The sequence below is a fragment of the Candoia aspera genome, chromosome 4 (assembly GCF_035149785.1).
Source record: "Candoia aspera isolate rCanAsp1 chromosome 4, rCanAsp1.hap2, whole genome shotgun sequence".
NCBI lineage: Eukaryota > Metazoa > Chordata > Lepidosauria > Squamata > Boidae > Candoia > Candoia aspera.
In genome coordinates, this window is record NC_086156.1 from 27,986,220 (window position 1) to 28,003,176 (window position 16,957).

Consider the following 16,957-nt stretch of genomic DNA (forward strand, 5'->3'; position numbering starts at 1 on the left):
GTATACTGCTTTTATGATTAATATTGTCTCTTATTTTTCCTCCAATAATTATAAAACATAATGAGTTTACTAAAAAAATCAGCAAAATCAGATGGAGTTTTTTGTGGTGGATGTGCCTCTTCATCCAAAGTATAAGACAAGGTTTTTCTCCATGCTGATCTTGAGCAAAATCAAGGCCGTGTGTCTCCCAGGGGTGCATGGGAAATCCTGGGATGAACCTGTATATATGACAGGAAAATGGTCAGAAGCAAACCATCAGGGTATTTACTCCACATGCCTTCAGAAATCCCAGAGTACATCTGCATTGGACTATGACATTTCCATCTGCTTTAAATATGGATTTATTTTCAATTAAAATTACGCAAGGTATCTTTTGTAAAATTTGTATCTTTTTTTCCTTCTTTTCCTTTTTTCCTTTCTTGCACATTTAGCTTTCTCTTTGATTTCTTTTCTTTTCTTTTCCTACTTTATATTAGTTTATATTAGTTTTTATTTTCCTTTTTAAAAATCTTTAATAAAATTATATATTAAAATATATACTACATACATACATACGTGTGTGTGTGTGTGTTTGTGTGTGTATATATATATATATATATATATATGCAAGACAATCCAGGAAAAAGTATCCCCCTCTCTTCAGCTGTTGTGTACCCATAACGAAATAACTATTTGAATGGTAAGACATTTAAGAAATAACAGCCATTAGTTACACATCCATTTCCAAAAGTGCACATTCTACAAATCTTAGTGGTCTGAGGACATTCCTTACTTCAAAAGAAAAGTTAAAAAAAACAAAGCATTGCCACTAAGGTTATTTAGACAATGATATATGTCTTAATGAAAAACAACTGTGAGATTCCACAGATTTACATCTAAGCTTTTAGCAATCATCTGGAGAATTGACTATCCTACTGTACATGATACTAAAATCAATAAAAACTTATTTTTCCAATAAAATTGTACTGGGCTCTAAGCTAATACTAAAATTACAACCACTCTAAAGAATGCAAAGGGAGCAAAATATGAGAATGGTAACACCTATGCTGAATTGACCCAAGTGACTTCATTCCCTTTAAAGTTTTTGCAGACAACAGAATGGACCACAGAAGATCACAGGGTACCAATCCTCCTCCAAACTGTAATGGCTGCCTTCTGATGGAAAACCCTTCCAGCCAAGCTCACAGGAAATGACTCACCAGCCTCCAGCCAGATGTGCCCAGGCAGTCTAGCATTATATAGAGTTTGAAGTACAACTTAGAAGAGAAGGAAAACTAGGAGCAAAGGGTTATATTGAAAAGGGGTAGGAACGCAAAGGATTGCAGCCTAAAGTGTCTTCAACACAGAGAGAGGAAAAGGCTAGTAAGTAACACTCACTGGGACAGCTATAGGAGTGTGCGTGGGAAATGGGAAGAATGCTAAGGAAACAATTTAAGCTGTTCAACCATTTTGTTATTATTGTCGGGGTTTGGATGTAGTTTAATCCAAAGGTTCATGGCTCTTTCTAAAGGCTCTTAGAAAAACTCCAAAGTAGTAAAATACAGTCCCAAAATTTAGAGCCAGCAACTTTTGGAAATATCACCATTGGAAGGCCTCCAACAAGGTGAAACAGCAAGCTGCAACACCAGCAGAAGTTACTACACTTAGTCTGGAGATAAGCAAAGACTATGAAGCTTCTCCAACTATTGCTGCCCAGATTTGGCAGCAGCTTTAGCTGGTGAATGAGTTATTCAATTGCTGTGCTTCCTTTCTATAAGCCCCTAGAAAGTGCAAATAGACCCTTCCATACTGAATTTTGATAAGGCCTGTGTAGCCATCTGTTCAAAGGAAACAAAATTGCAAATCATGGTCACCATGAAGAGGAGAAGTTGGGACAGATGACAAGAGACTCTGGCTGTGCAAATGGAGCTGCCCGGTGGCTCACCCAGCATGCTCTAGGAGATATCTTGTTACGCCTCAAATGAACCAGATGGTGCCCCGTGCCTGTTTTTCTCTAAGATAATGTTCAACACTCAGCCAACCCAATACTTCTTTCTGCCCTTTGCCAGTGGTACCTGTAGCACAGCATAACTTTTTATATCAGCTCTGGGGAAGTTTTGGTTTCTGGGAGAATTAAAGAGGCTATTAGCATGCTTTGAACCTCTGATAGGATTGATAGATGCTGTTTTCAGTGTGAAGTGGCCATATCAGATGCAGTCATGCTATTTTAGGTTGGCTCCTAGACTACCTTTAAGGATCCTTAGGAACATTATTTAAGCAAATATGTCAGCTTTGTATCTCTACAGAAGAAAATACTGTGCTTACCATACCAAATAAAGTATGGGGAGAGATTAACTTAATCAAATCTCTACATGGGATAAAGAGTTAGAGCTCCTTGCCATATGCCATAGCTACTACTTCTGGCTGTTTTTAAAAATGTAAATTGCAATTGACAAGTTGAACGTCACATTTAATTTGGAGTCCGTGGACTACCACTGCAAGGCAATCGTTTTCCTATCATACAAAACCAAAACAAAAGAGATTCTTTGCTTTGCATGACATGATACTCCATTTACTATCAAAATGGGCCATCAGTAGGGAAGAAATGTTGCCCTTTTCATTTTGACCATATTATGAAAAAATCAAATTTCTGCCCCCAGAAAACCAGTGCTAAAGCTGAGGGAAACTCTTCTTACCTATTTCTAAGGATTTACACTTGTGATACCCTGTTCAAATGAGCAATATTTTTTCAAATATTATTATGGCTGTGGTCTTCTTTAAATACTCAAGTGATCCCAAGGAACAGCCCATTTGTGTTTTTAAAGGCCTTATAAGGAAGATTATCATTTCGTACATACTGTTAAATGTCTCCCCAGAGTCTCCTAGTTACCCACTGTAAAAAATGGTTCTCTCTTCCATCAACATGTACTGAATTATTCTATATACAAAAGCAGCACCAAATTGGTACTTCAAGGTTTTCTACTTCTCAGCATCATCCTAAATGATGTCAAAATGTCACTTAGTTGAAGTTTCTGTTTTTAATTTCTTGTTTCTTATCCATACAGGACAGCCCTGTAGAAGCAGACAAGCATAGTTCACTAAATTGGAAAAATGCTTATCAGTTTAAGCAAAGCCCCAGTCTTTATCTATTAGTGTGGGTAATATTTTCCTTTAGTGAAAGAACAGAGGAGTGCAAAGTTTAACATAATCTGACAGCTGGGTCTCTGCCGGCAAAGTGACTAACCTTCTCAAAAAACCTTGCTATCGATGTCCTTCATTCAGATATTTCATTTTGAACATTAGAATAAACAGGTTGATATCAAAAGTCTGCCATTGACTGCTTATAAAGAATCAAATGAAATCAGAAGTAGAAATTGCTTGCTTATAAATGGTCAGCCAGTTTGTAGGCATTTAGAAAATGAAAAGAGGGCACTCTGGTAGCAAGAATTAGCGCTCTGAGCTGGCAAGGCAAGCAAGTTGGATTGTAATGTCTTGTGAAACAGCATGAATAAGTTTTATCTCATCCAGTTTGGAATTGTTGATAGTGGAAAAAAAAAGGTAAGAAATACTTCATGTAGCTTGACTTCCATGGAAGAAATGGAGAATTGAAGACAGCTCTGCTTCAGCTTTACCAAATGACCACGGTGAAATGAAAAACTGGCGAGTAAGCCATCTCTTCATAATTCCTCTCTGGACAAGGAGAGGATTTGAGACTGCCCCTAAGTGCTCCAGACAGCTGCCCCTCCTGAGCTTAGAACTCTGGGAGATGAGGGAATAGCCATCTTGCTCAAACCAGGGTCGGCACCTTCAAAACGACACTGGGTTTGCATAATTCCTTTTCTAATCATTTTTGGAAATTGCTTGTTAATTGTTTTTCAACTATGAGGAACCTTTGGATTGACAAGTCTGAAAACACAGGGCAATTTTCCTTCAATCCTTAGTGAAAGAAATTTTAAATACAGGTTTAAGAACTTAAAAAAACTGGGTTGGGGGAATAAACAGCAAAGGGGTGATTAGAACTTTGATTATGGAAAGTTACAAATGGACTAAGAGTCCAGATGGATTTGAAATAAGATTTTGGAATTAATTACAAGAATCCTTCCTATGGGAAAATGCTTTTGTTTTGAATTCTTTTTTTAAAAAAATGATAGGATGAGACTTTGAAGGTTGAACACTAGAGGGAACTAGAAGGAACTAAAGCTTACAATTAAAGGAGTACACTTAAATTTAACTTACTAATACATAATGAAGCAAAATATTTTAACATTAGACATATTGAAGGATATTTTTAAATAATGGACTCAGAAGTTAATTTTAAGAGTGTCTGCCTCTATAGATAGACTGTGTTTAAAAGATGATATGGAAGAGGAACAAGTTTTACCTGACAAGATTGGTACTGAACTGAAAGTAGATTTAAAAATGACAGGCTACAAGAATAATATGGAAAAAGAGGCTACACTGGACATACAAAAGAAGCTGGCTAATGTCTTAATAATTAAAAGGGATATACAAATAACAAAGCAAGAAAATGACCTGGATAATTTTCCTACATTGGTTTTACAAAAGAGGCTTGTTAAAGCTTCGAAGAATTTTGTGAGAAAAGAGACCAAAAAAAGAAAAAAAGAAATGAAAAGAAATCAAGTACTAGGACATTATTTGATGGGACTAAAGATCAAGATTGTTAAAAGTAAAAGGAATATAAAGTTGGTTTATTTGATCAAGGTTAAAATAGATATGTTGTTATCTCTGGTATATGTTGTTAAAATAGATATGTTATCTCTGGTAACCCTTAATAGATTTTTGTTGACATCAGGACTGAAATGACGAAGCTTTTAAGATTTGTTTATAGATAAGATATGGGGTATAGGAAAAGGATCATTTGTTGTATTTTAAGAGAAGGTGATAAGTTAATAAAATTGTTTATACTTGTTTTGATGGAGGAAGTCATTTATTGATTTATTTTTTTCTTTACTATATTCTTTATTTTTTAATTTTCTTTCTATTTTCTTTTCTGCACTTTCTATTTTTTATTTTTATTCTTTTCTTCTTTTAGTTTGTATTAGTTTTAATCTTTGTAAATGTAATTTTTAATAAAATTACTATTAAAAAATGAAGGAGAGATCATTTGTTGTATTTTAAGAAAAGGTGTCAAGTTACTAAAATTATTCATACTTTTTGTGATGAAGGGGTAAGACTTATATGTTTCCTTTCTTTTTCTTTACTATCTTCTTATTTTTTCTTTTTCTATTTTTCTTTCTATTTTTCTTTTTCTTTTTTTTAGTTTGTATTAGTTTTTATATTTGCAATTGTATTTTTTAATAAAATTACTATTAAAAAAAAATACTTCATGAAGCTAACGCAGTCCCTGAGAATTAAGTGGAATAATGGGGATGTTTTTTTAATCTTTGCTGAAATTAGGACTTTAAAACTCTAATGCAAGTGGAATTAAATGTCTGTTTTTCAACTTTTGTTCTCTAGAGGTTACATACTGCAATGATATTTTTTCAACATGTCTAGTAGGTACTGTAATTAGGGATCCTTGTGGAACTTGATCTTTGTAGATTCTGAAATGAATTGACCTAATTTATACCCTCTGGACTAAAGTGAAAACCAGAAATTAATTATCCAACAATACCTGAATATTCTGACTTAAAAAAAAACAACTTAAAAGTACATTGAAGAAAATCAGTCTTTTGAGGTAAAATATGTTTAGGAATATAGAGCTTGAGCAAATGCTTTGTACATGGCATCACAACTTTATAAGCAAGCCACCAGGGACAATACCTTCATTTAGAGTATATACGGATATCAATTCTGTCACTGTGGTAGAAGCCAATACAACTTTGCAGAACATTGATTAGATGGCTTTTATGAAAACATCAGCTAACTCTCTTTCAGCAGTCCCCAGAGTTCTGTAATCCAATCAAATACTTCTATCCTCACCTACCATTTGCATTTTATTTTTAAAAAGTGAACAACCCATTGAAGCATGGGAAGAAGGCCAATAGAGATGATTCCATCAGTGACCGAATTGCTGAAAACTGCAGACTGATGGGGCAAATCTCAGATGTTGTCTCAGCTCATATTTCATGTGCCAGTTTCTCATGAGGAGGTAGATGCTGAGAGAAAGAGTAGCTGGTGGAAGAGACCAGGATATCCAAATGTAGGATAATGGAGGGGAAAAAAAGTGTGAATGCTGCTTTTATGTTCTGAAGACCTTGAAGTTAGTGCTAGACATGAAAATCAGTGCAAGCATTCTGTGCATAACATCCCTTTTTTTCCAGACACAAACTGGGAACTGCCATTGTTTGTTTGTTCAATTTGTATGGCTGCCCTTCTCATATATGTGGCTCCACTCCTGTTGCTTTCACAGTGGTTGGCAATACCTGTGGCACCTGGCAGACCTATCTACAAAGATCATGAGAAGAGGCCCTGCATACCCAGAATGAAATGGACAACTTTGTTGTGTTTTGAGAACTCTGGACCAAGTATAAAGATGAAGAAACGTTAAGTAGGAAGCACTTTTTCCTCAATGTTATAATGGGATAGTAGCCCACTTTTCCCTTTGCTATTATATTATATTTGCTACATTCAGCATCCAGAGATTCCAAACAATTAAACAGAACAAGCCTAAAATCATTCTCAAGTGGGATATAATGGTCAAAGGGTTGGGTTTAAATGTGGAATTCAGCCTCTGATCAGTAAAGAAACCTGTTAAATCCCTGGGACATGCCATTATCTCTTATTACCAAAAAGGTTGAGGGTGGGTGAGGAGTTTAAAAAAAGTAATCAAGGGGTTATTTATACATGTTCAAAGGTTGAATTACTTTCACCTAGTGGGATTTTTACTTCTCCCAAGGTCCTATTCTATAGCCTAAAGTTTACAGTAAATACAAACATGCCTTACAGGCAGGAGAAGAAACTACCAATTTCAAAAATGAGGCTTAAAAAGCTAAGAAAACAACAAATGTAGTTCTTCAAGCCAAGGAGTTAGACAAGCAATATCTGGAAGCAATTCAGAAGATCAGACCAGGAAAGTTGCAAAGCTCAAAGTTGAATTCATAAATGGCAGAGGTTTACCAACAGAACAGGTGAACAGTGGGCGCTGCAGCACTTCCTTTTAATTTATTTCATTTTTAATGAAATTTAATAACTGCATTCCAGCCTATTCCTATGGAGATAATTTCTGGTAAATTAAGTGAGACAAACATTAGGTAAAGGGAGCACAGGATCCTAGCCACAGTTTCTCCAAACTGAAAATTGATATAGCAATAGAGATGGATACGTATGTAAAGTCTGATTTTGCTTCATTTTTCAAAACTTTTTGGGTTTTGCTAATGCATTTTAAAAAGCATTATTCAAGCCTTTTTCAAAACTATCATGCAATTCTGTGAATATTTGTTGAAGCATTTTGTCTAATATGCATCTTAATATTTTTTTTTTTTTCACTTGTGACAACTGCATTCTAATTTTCTTCTACATTCAGGAAGTGTGCATAGAGTAAATGTATATACAAAAATTGGTAGCATTAATTTCTCATCCATCCATACCAGATCTTACAAATACATGAAAACTAATACTGATGATTGAATCGGAACCAAGCACGTTTAAGAAAGGAGAGAAAAGGAAAACGCTGAAGAACGTACGGCTTTTCCGCTTAGACACTGGAACACTCAGACCTAATAAACAAATCTTTTTTCTCCTTCTGTCTACATATATGTCTGTAGAGTTTTATATACTAACATTAGAAATCATCTTTTTTTTTAGTTAGGTTCATAGCAAATTTTATATTTTAGAAGGTACAGAGATACAGTAAGTATCAATCAAGAAAAGCAGGTTCCAGAGAAGGCTGCCATCTCCTGGTTATTTAATCACATTGTAGTTTAAGGGGACAGTGAATACTATTAAGTGAACTGATTTTGGAATGTTTGAATATCGGACACTGAAACAGATCCGTTAATATCTGGACTGTAGTAAGAAGACACATATTTAACTGCAATGGCTGTCTTATGGCATATTGTATGCAATGCAGTGTTTCCCTTTACAACCACATCAAAATGTGTATAATGGCATTAAGAGCATACAAATGGTGTATAGATATTCTAAGTGTATTTCTAAGTGTATAAATTCCCCATTTATAAATTGGATGTGGAAATGCAATGGAACAGACGTTTGAAGGAACCCCAAAACTAACCACTGTTTGAAAAAAATGGTCCATCACATTCCGAGTGGTTTAATGGACTAATAGGGAAAGTCTGTCTGTTATTCCCAAACAGATGAAATCAAATAGTGTGTTATCATGGTGACACAAATGACACTAATTAAGTCATCCACATCATTTGGGTGTTAATGGATGACTGATGCCCCTTTCTTCTTTTTTGTTCCCTTCTGGGTTGGTTGGTTTGTTTGTTTTTGCCTTTGTTGTTCTGTCTTGTTTTTTAGGTGGTATTGATTTCTGTTCTTAAATGTTTTTAACAATTGCAAATCACCCAGTCACTGGGAGTCGAGCGGCATATAAATTGAAATAATAATAATAATAATAATAATAATAATAATAATAATAATAATAATAAATGGCCATTACACAAATACAGATGCAAATGGTGTAAATTGAGGCAAATGGTGTAATTTGCCATTTACATCATGATACTATGGTGGAGATTACACAATTTGCAATGGAATTTCATCATTACATATGAAATCCAGGAAAATGAGATTTCAGTGTATTTATTTCACATCATTTTATTCAAAACATTTAAATCCTGCCGTTGTATCTTATAGCCTGCAATATTTTTTATATTATTAAATATTGCTCACAACATATGTTGGTGTGGTTCATGGAATGATATTAAATTCAACTAAACAACTTTTCTGAATTCATTGAGCCACAAGAGAATGCAAAGCAACAACTGGAACGAACTATATTTACAGTTTTGGACACATTTAACCACCAGATTGTCCCTTAGTGCAAAACAGAACAAGACTACTGTGCATATAAACTCCAAGGGAAAGTCCAAAATTTTATTTTGAAAATTATCAGTATTTCTTGCATTTTGGAAGAAGTGCTCCTCTAAATGATCTTATTTGCTGCCTACCATTCTCTAAACAAGTTAAAATCTGGAGCACAGTGTCTAGCATCTGCAGCAGCCTTTCTCAACCTTTTGACCCTGGAGGAACCCTTGAAATATTTTTCAGGCCTTGGGGAACCCCTGCACATTCAGGCTCAAATGTAGGCCAGGAGTTACAAAATTATATTCATTTCATGTGTAGGCCTGCATATATGCATTAACAGTGTTCTTAAACTAAAATAAAGAATGAGACTTACCTCTTTAATGTGAAGTTGCCTGAATTTCAAATATTTTTTTTTAAATAAACGTGATCCCCCAGGGAAACCCTAGTGAACTCTCATGGAACCCTAGGAACCATGGAACCCTGATTGAGAAACCCTGGTCTCCAGAAAAGTCCTGAAGTTTAAATATGTAAATATAACAAACAATTCCTATTAAATAAGAATGAGGATAGCCTCTTCCTTTTAAATCCCTCACTGAAAGGCAAGTGGATGAAGAGTTAACACAGGAAAATGCCTGAATTCTGCAGAAACATAACAAATGTTCTTGCTAGGTGTTTCTTGTTCTTTTTCCAGCCAGCCAGCAGGGTATCTTTTTACCTGGCTTAAATTAAGAAGAACTCAACCATGGGGATACAAATGCTATTGTTCCTGTTGTTTAATTGTTTTGTTGTTTATTCATTTAGTCACTTCCAACTCTTCGTGACTTCATGGACCAGCCCATGCCAGAGCTTCCTGTTGGTCGGCAACACCCCCAGCTCCCCCAGGGATGAGTCCGTCACCTCTAGAATGTCATCTGTCCATCTTGCCCTTGGTCAGCCCTCTTATTTTGCCTTCCACTCTCCCAAGCATCAGCATCTTCTCCAGGGTGTCCTGTCTTCTCATTATGTGGCCAAAGTATTTCAGTTTTGCCTTTAATATCATTCCCTCAAGTGAGCAGTCTGGCTTGATTTCCTGGAGGATGGACTGGTTTGATCTTCTGGCAGTCCAAGGCACTCTCAGAATTTTCCTCCAACACCACAGTTCAAAAGCATCGATCTTCCTTCTCTCAGCCTTCCTTATGGTCCAGCTCTCGTAGCCATATGTTACTACGGGGAACACCATTGCTTTAACTATGCAGACCTTTGTTGTCAGTGTGATGTCTCTGCTCTTAACTATTTTATTGAGATTTGTCATTGCTCTTCTCCCAAGGATTAAGCGTCTTCTGATTTCCTGACTGCAGTCAGCATCTGCAGTAATCTTCACACCTAGAAATACAAAGTCTTTCACTGCTTCTACATTTTCTCCCTCTATTTGCCAGTTATCAATCAAGCTGGTTGCCATAATCTTGGTTTTTTTGAGTTTTAGCTGCAAGCCAGCTTTTGCACTTTCTTCTTTCACCTTCATCATAAGGCTCCTTAGTTCCTCTTCGCTTTCAGCCATCAAAGTGGTATCATCTGCATATCTGAGATTGTTAATGTTTCTTCCAGCGATTTTAACTCCAGCCTTGGATTCCTCAAGCCCAGCATGTCGCATGATGTGTTCTGTGTACAAGTTGAATAGGTAGGGTGAGAGTATACAGCCCTGCCGTACTCCTTTCCCAATCTTAAACCAGTCCATTGTTCTGTGGTCTGTTCTTACTGTTGCTACTTGGTCGTTATACAGATTCTTCAGGAGGCAGACAAGATGACTTGGTATCCCCATACCACTAAGAACTTGCCACAATTTGTTATGGTCCACACAGTCAAAGGCTTTAGAATAGTCAATAAAACAGAAATAGATGTTTTTCTGAAACTCCCTGGCTTTTTCCATTATCCAGCAGATATTGGCAATTTGGTCCCTAGATCCTCTGCCTTATCTAAACCCAGCTTGTACACCTGGCAATTCTCGCTCCATGAATTGCTGAAGTCTACCTTGCAGGATCTTGAGCATTACCTTACTGGCATGTGAAATGAGTGCCACTGTTCGATAGTTTGAACATTCTTTAGTGTTTCCCTTTTTTGGTATGGGGATATAAGTTGATTTTTTTGAGTCTGATGGCCATTCTTGTGTTTTCCAAATTTGCTGGCATATAGCATGCATTACCTTGACAGCATCATCTTGCAAGATTTTGAACGGTTCAGCTGGGATGCCGTCGTCTCCTGCTGCCTTGTTATTAGCAATGCTTCTTAAGGCCCATTCAACCTCACTCTTCAGGATGTCTGGCTCTAGCTCACTGACCACACCGTCAAAGCTATCCCCAATATTGTTATCCTTCCTATACAGGTCTTCCGTATATTCTTGCCACCTTTTCTTGATCTCTTCTTCTTCTGCTAGGTCCTTGTCATCTTTGTTTTTGATCATACCCATTTTTTGCCTGGAATTTACCTCCAATGTTTCTAATTTTCTGGAAGAGGTCTCTTGTCCTTCCTATTCTATTGTCTTCTTCCACTTCCGTGCATTGCTTGTTTAAAAATAATTCCTTATCTCTTCTGGCTAACCTCTGGAATTTTGCATTTAATTGGGCATATCTCCCCCTATCGCTGTTGCCTTTTGCTTTCCTTCTTTCTTGGGCTACTTCTAGTGTCTCAGCAGACAGCCATTTTGCCTTCTTGGTTTTCTCTTTCTTTGGGATATATTTTGTTGCAGCTTCCTGAACAATGTTGCAAATTTCTGTCCGTTGTTCTTCCGGGACCCTATCTACTAAGTCCAGTCCCTTAAATCGATTCTTCACCTCCACTGCATATTCCTTAGGAATATTAGTGAGCTCATATCGAGCTGATCTGTCTTCCCTAATCTCTTTAGTTTGATCCTAAATTGTGCAAGAAGAAGTTCGTGATCTGAACTACAGTCAGCTCCAGGTCTTGTTTTTACCGACTGTATAGATGTCCGCCACCTTTGGCTGCAAAGGATGTAGTCAATCTGATTTCGGTGTTGTCCATCTGGTGAAGTCCATGTATAAAGCAATCTCTTAGATTGCTGGAAGAGAGTGTTTGTTATTCAGAGTGAGTTGTCTTGGCAAAATTCTATCACCCTATGTCCTGCTTCATTTTGCTCTCCCAAGCCATGCTTACCTGTAATTCCAGGTGTCATTTGACTGCTCACCTTAACATTCCAGTCTCCTGTGATGAAAATAACGTCTCTTTTAGGCGTGTTGTCCAGTAGGTGCTGCAGATCCTCATAGAACTGCTCTACTTCAGCTTCTTCAGCATCTGTGGTTGGGGCGTATATTTGGATCACTGTGATGTTAGATGGCTTGCCTTGAATTCGAATTGAGATCATTCTATCATTTTTTGGATTGTATCCAAGCACTGCTTTAGCCACTTTACTTTAATTATGAAGGCTATTCCATTTCTTCTGTGGTCCTCTTGTCCACAGTAGTAGATCTGGTGGTCATTTGATGTGAAGTGGCCCATTCCAGTCCATTTCAGCTCACTGACGCCCAAAATATTTATCTTTAATCTTGACATCTCACCAATAACCACACCCAATTTGCCCTGGCTCATAGATCTTACATTCCAGGTTCCAATGGTGTGTTGATCCTTAGAACATCGGATTTGCCGTTCACCACCGGCACCGTCGGCCGCTAGCCATCCTTTTGGCTTTCAGCTAGCTGTGTCATCACATCTGGGGCTAGTTGAACTCGTCCTCTGTTCCTCCCCAGTAGCATTTAGACCATCTTCCGACCTGGGGGTCTCATCTTCCGATGGTATACCGACATATCTCTGGTTGTACTGATCCATTTAGTTTTCACAGCAAGAATACTGGGGTGGGTTGCCATTACCTTCCCCAGGGATCGCATTTAGTCTGACCTCTCTGTCATGACCTTCCCATCTTGGGTGGCCCTTCATGGTTTAGCTGATGGCATCACTGAGGTGCTCAAGCTCCAGCACCACGACAAGGTGACGATCCTTTGCTGAAGTGTTTAATTGTAGTTGTATCTTAAGTTCAAATGCTAGTTACAAATTTTCTACACACTTTTTTTGTTGTTGTTGTTGTTGTTTGGAGTGGGGCTGGGGAAGATAGAAGCAAGAACCCCATCAGTAGCATCATGGGTAGAAGTAGCAGCAAGAGGATTCCTCTAGCCTTGCATCAGTTGTGTTTCTTATGCTTGTGTGCTTGGAAAGAGAGTGAATCAGCTTGTGACATCAAAGAAAAAGGAATGGGTGATAACTGCCAAACACTGTCTGTCTCTTGTGGACATACACATAGATATATCAAATACTGTAAAAATGTACAACTCTGACAGTCATAGGTCAAGTAGGGTGCAGCCATGTTTCTATTTTTAGCAACAAGTCATATAGGCATAATTGTTAGCAAAAAAAGGTTACAGGAGAAATCCTTCAGCAAAAATCTGATGAGCAGCTTTATTCATCATCCCTGTGACTTTTCCTTGCTTTATTAGTTAACTTATTTAGAGGCAGGTGGCTCTCATGCCCTCCATGATCTAGAGGTCACTGCATCAGTAAAAAAACTATAGCTAAATTATTGGGATAATATGATAATTGATCTATTAAAAGTTAGCAAATTGTCATTCATGCAGCAGTATTGAATTATTTATTTATTTATCAAATTTATCAGCTGCCCAACTCCAGAATGACTCTGGGTGACACCCACACCCACAGCTGTATACACACATACACAATCATCTGAGGGAACAACATAAGTTTCTTCATATTATCCCCACTTAAAGGTGCCCACCCAAGCATCCTAAGTCAAAGCCTGAGGGGAAAACCAGATTTCTAATGATAGCTTGAAGGACAGCAAGAGGCCATATGAATCTTGAGGAGGGGTTGGAATTGCTTTTCCAAAGGGCACTTGAAGCAACAGCAAAGCCAGGCTCCTTGGTCCCAATAGGTAATATTGCTTAACGGACAGGACTCAAAGCAAGCCAACTCTGTTGGAATGCACAGGACAGACAGACATTACTGGAGGCATGTGGTCCCTCAATTAGTTAGGGCCTGTACCCTGTAGGACTTCATATGAAGTGATCTAACACCTTGAATGGAACCCAAAAGCCCACTGGCCCCCACTATTCCTCACATAGCTGGGGGGTTACAAGTGTATAGTGAGATTACCAATCACTACTTGTGCTATGGCTTTCTGGACAAGCTGTAGTTTCCAGCTGGTTTTCAAGAACAGCCTTATGTAGAACACATTGCAATTGTTCACCTGCAAGATGACCAAATCATGAGTGACCATGAGAAAGACCTCTTGGTCTATGAATGAGCGCAAGTGGTGCACAAATTGAACCTGTGCAAAGGCCTTCACAGCCATCAATGCCACCTTTTCCTTGAGCAGGAGCTGAGAATCCAGGAAGACCTGTGAATTGTCCCCCAGTCCCAGCTGGGGCAATGCAATCCTATTCAGGAACAAAGGTGAAAAGTCCCCAGAATTGCAAAAACCAACTACACACAACCATTTACTCTTGCTAGGTTAAGCTTGGGCCTCTTCCTCTTGATCTGGAGCCTAATAACCTCTGAACACTGGGACAACTTCACTTGGTTGGTCAGGGATCAAGATATACAACTCATTATCATTAGCATACTCCCCCAGTGGTCTATGTAGATGTTAATCAGGTATCCCACAAATCATGGTCTTGGGCCCCCCAACACGAATTGGAACTGGACAAAGGGAAAGGAGGAGAACCACTATAACATGCCCTCTACTCCCACTACCCAAACCAATCCAGAAGGATATCATCATTAATGGTACTGAAAGCTGCTGAGAGATCTAGGAGAGCTAAGACAGTTATACCACCCTCCTCCTGGTTCTACCATAAGTCATTGACTAGTGTGACTAATGCCATCTCAGAACTAGGTCCAGACATGAAACCTGACTAAAAAGGATCCAGATGGTCCATTTCCTCCAGGTCCTCTGGCCACCTTCTCAACAACCCTTGCCAAAAAGCTAATGTTGGAGACTGGACAAAAATTGTCCAGGATAGTTGGGTCTAATGATAGCTTCTTGAGGAAAGGGCACACCACCATTTCTTTCAAGGCTGGCAGAACCACCTGATCTCTCAAAGAGGCCAACATACTTCAAGGGTCCAATTGCATGTCACCTCCTGAGCAGTTCTCACAAGAATCTAACAAACAGGTGGCTGGTTTAAGGAGCCTGCCTACTTCCTCAGGAGTTAAAGGAGCAAATTCTTCCCAGATAATAAAGAAGGACCATACTCCCATCACTTGGCCATCCCAGCCCAGTTGAAGTCTAACTCCAAGCAAATCTTACTGACTTTGTCCACTAGATGCCTAAAATACTCTTCACAGCTGCCCAATATGGTTCTGAGGTTTCATTCCTCCTCAGAAAAGGGTGGATCACATGAAAAAGAATTGCAGTTACAGTAAGAGCCATGAAATAACTATGTTTTGCCACTCTTATTGTCACAATGTTATCCCAAATAAACATATACCTCACATATATCATTGTTCACCTTCCCTCTCACTAAGTCCCCATTCCCTTAGTCCAGCCAAGAATGGGTCAAGATTGAAAAAACAAGCCAGTTGATAAGAATAGATACTACCCTTGATCTTAGTCCAAAGACCAAGAAGTGAACTCACCTTCTGGAGCTCCAGAGGAACTGCCATTGTAGAGTACATGCTAATTTCTGAAGATTCTGCCTCTATTGTTTAAATTTTAATACTCAATTTACATCCAATCATACATTCAGACCCATACATCAAACAATATTAAATCCAATGTATGATTGGGTGGAGGGACCCCTAGTTAGAGCATTTGGAGGGTTGGGATGGGGGAGAAATGGAAGCTCCAGGGGGATTAGGGCCGGTTACTCCATTCAGGTGATGACAGGTTGGGGGTGTTATGGCGGGGGCCAGAGGGCGGGCCATCATTGGGAAAGATGCCCCTGGTGTTTGGTACCAGTAGCGTGTTCCAGCCCTCTGTGCTCAGACCCAGTCCCTGGACAGCAGACACATTGAGGCCCTGGCTTTCGGCTGCTGCTGTTGAATGCCAGGTGGGTTAACTGATCGTTGAGGATGGGGCAGACCTGGTGTGCATTACTGAGACTTGGCTGGGCCCTGAAGTGGGGGATGCCCCTTTTGGAAATCTGCGCAGCCAGGTTTGCGGTATGGCACCAGCTGAGACCCCAGGGCAGGGTGGTGGTGGTGGTGATTATTATCCCAGAGTCTCTGGTGGCCTTCAGGGGCACTGCTCCACAAGTGGCCAGTTGTGAGACCCTGTTCTTCAAGTTCGGTTCCCAAGAACAGTTGGGAGTGTTGCTACTGTACCAGCCTCCCTGCTGTGTAGCAACCTCCCTGCCTGAGCTGCTGGAGGCCGTCTCGGGGCTTGCAGTGGAGTTCCCCAGACTTATGGTTCTGAGGGACTTTAACCTGCCATCCCTGGGGCATGCCTCAGAGGCAGCTCGGGAGTTTATGGCCACCACGGCAGCCATGGGCCTGTCCCAGATTATTTGGGACCTGACTCGAGACAGTGGCCTCATCCAGAGTTGGTTTTCTTGTCAGAGCAGTGGCAATGTGGTCTGAGGGCAGAGTTACAGCTATCCCCTTTGTCATGGTCAGATCACGCCCTGGTGGCCTTGAGATTCTCCTATGCCATGCCCCTCTGCAGGGAGGCAGGACCCATTTGATTGGTCTGCCCCCAGTGACTGATGGCAGGGTTTCAGAGGGAGCTAGGGGTTATACCCAAGGATCTGCTGCACAGTCCAGCAAAGGCCCTGGCTGCTGCCTGGAATAGGGAGGTGGCTGGGGCCTTGGACAGGATTGTACCTGTGTGACCTCTCTTGTCCATTCAAACCTGGCACTCCCCATGGTTTACAGAGGAGTTGAGGGTTCTGAAGAGGATCAAGAGATGTCTAGAGCACCACTGGAGGAAGACAAGGACTGATTCTAACCGAACACAAGCTAGAGCTGCTATTAAGTCCTACCTTGTGGTGATAAGAATGGCGAAACGTCAATATTTCTCCACGCTTAT

The 16,957-nt window shown here is 39.3% G+C and overlaps 1 pseudogene; it reads right to left on the bottom strand.

Annotated features, from left to right (window-relative positions):
* Nucleotides 1–15,314: 15,314 nt before the first annotated feature.
* LOC134498119 (U2 spliceosomal RNA) lies at nucleotides 15,315–15,562 on the bottom strand (annotated as a pseudogene).
* Between the last annotated feature and the right edge of the window lie 1,395 nt (nucleotides 15,563–16,957).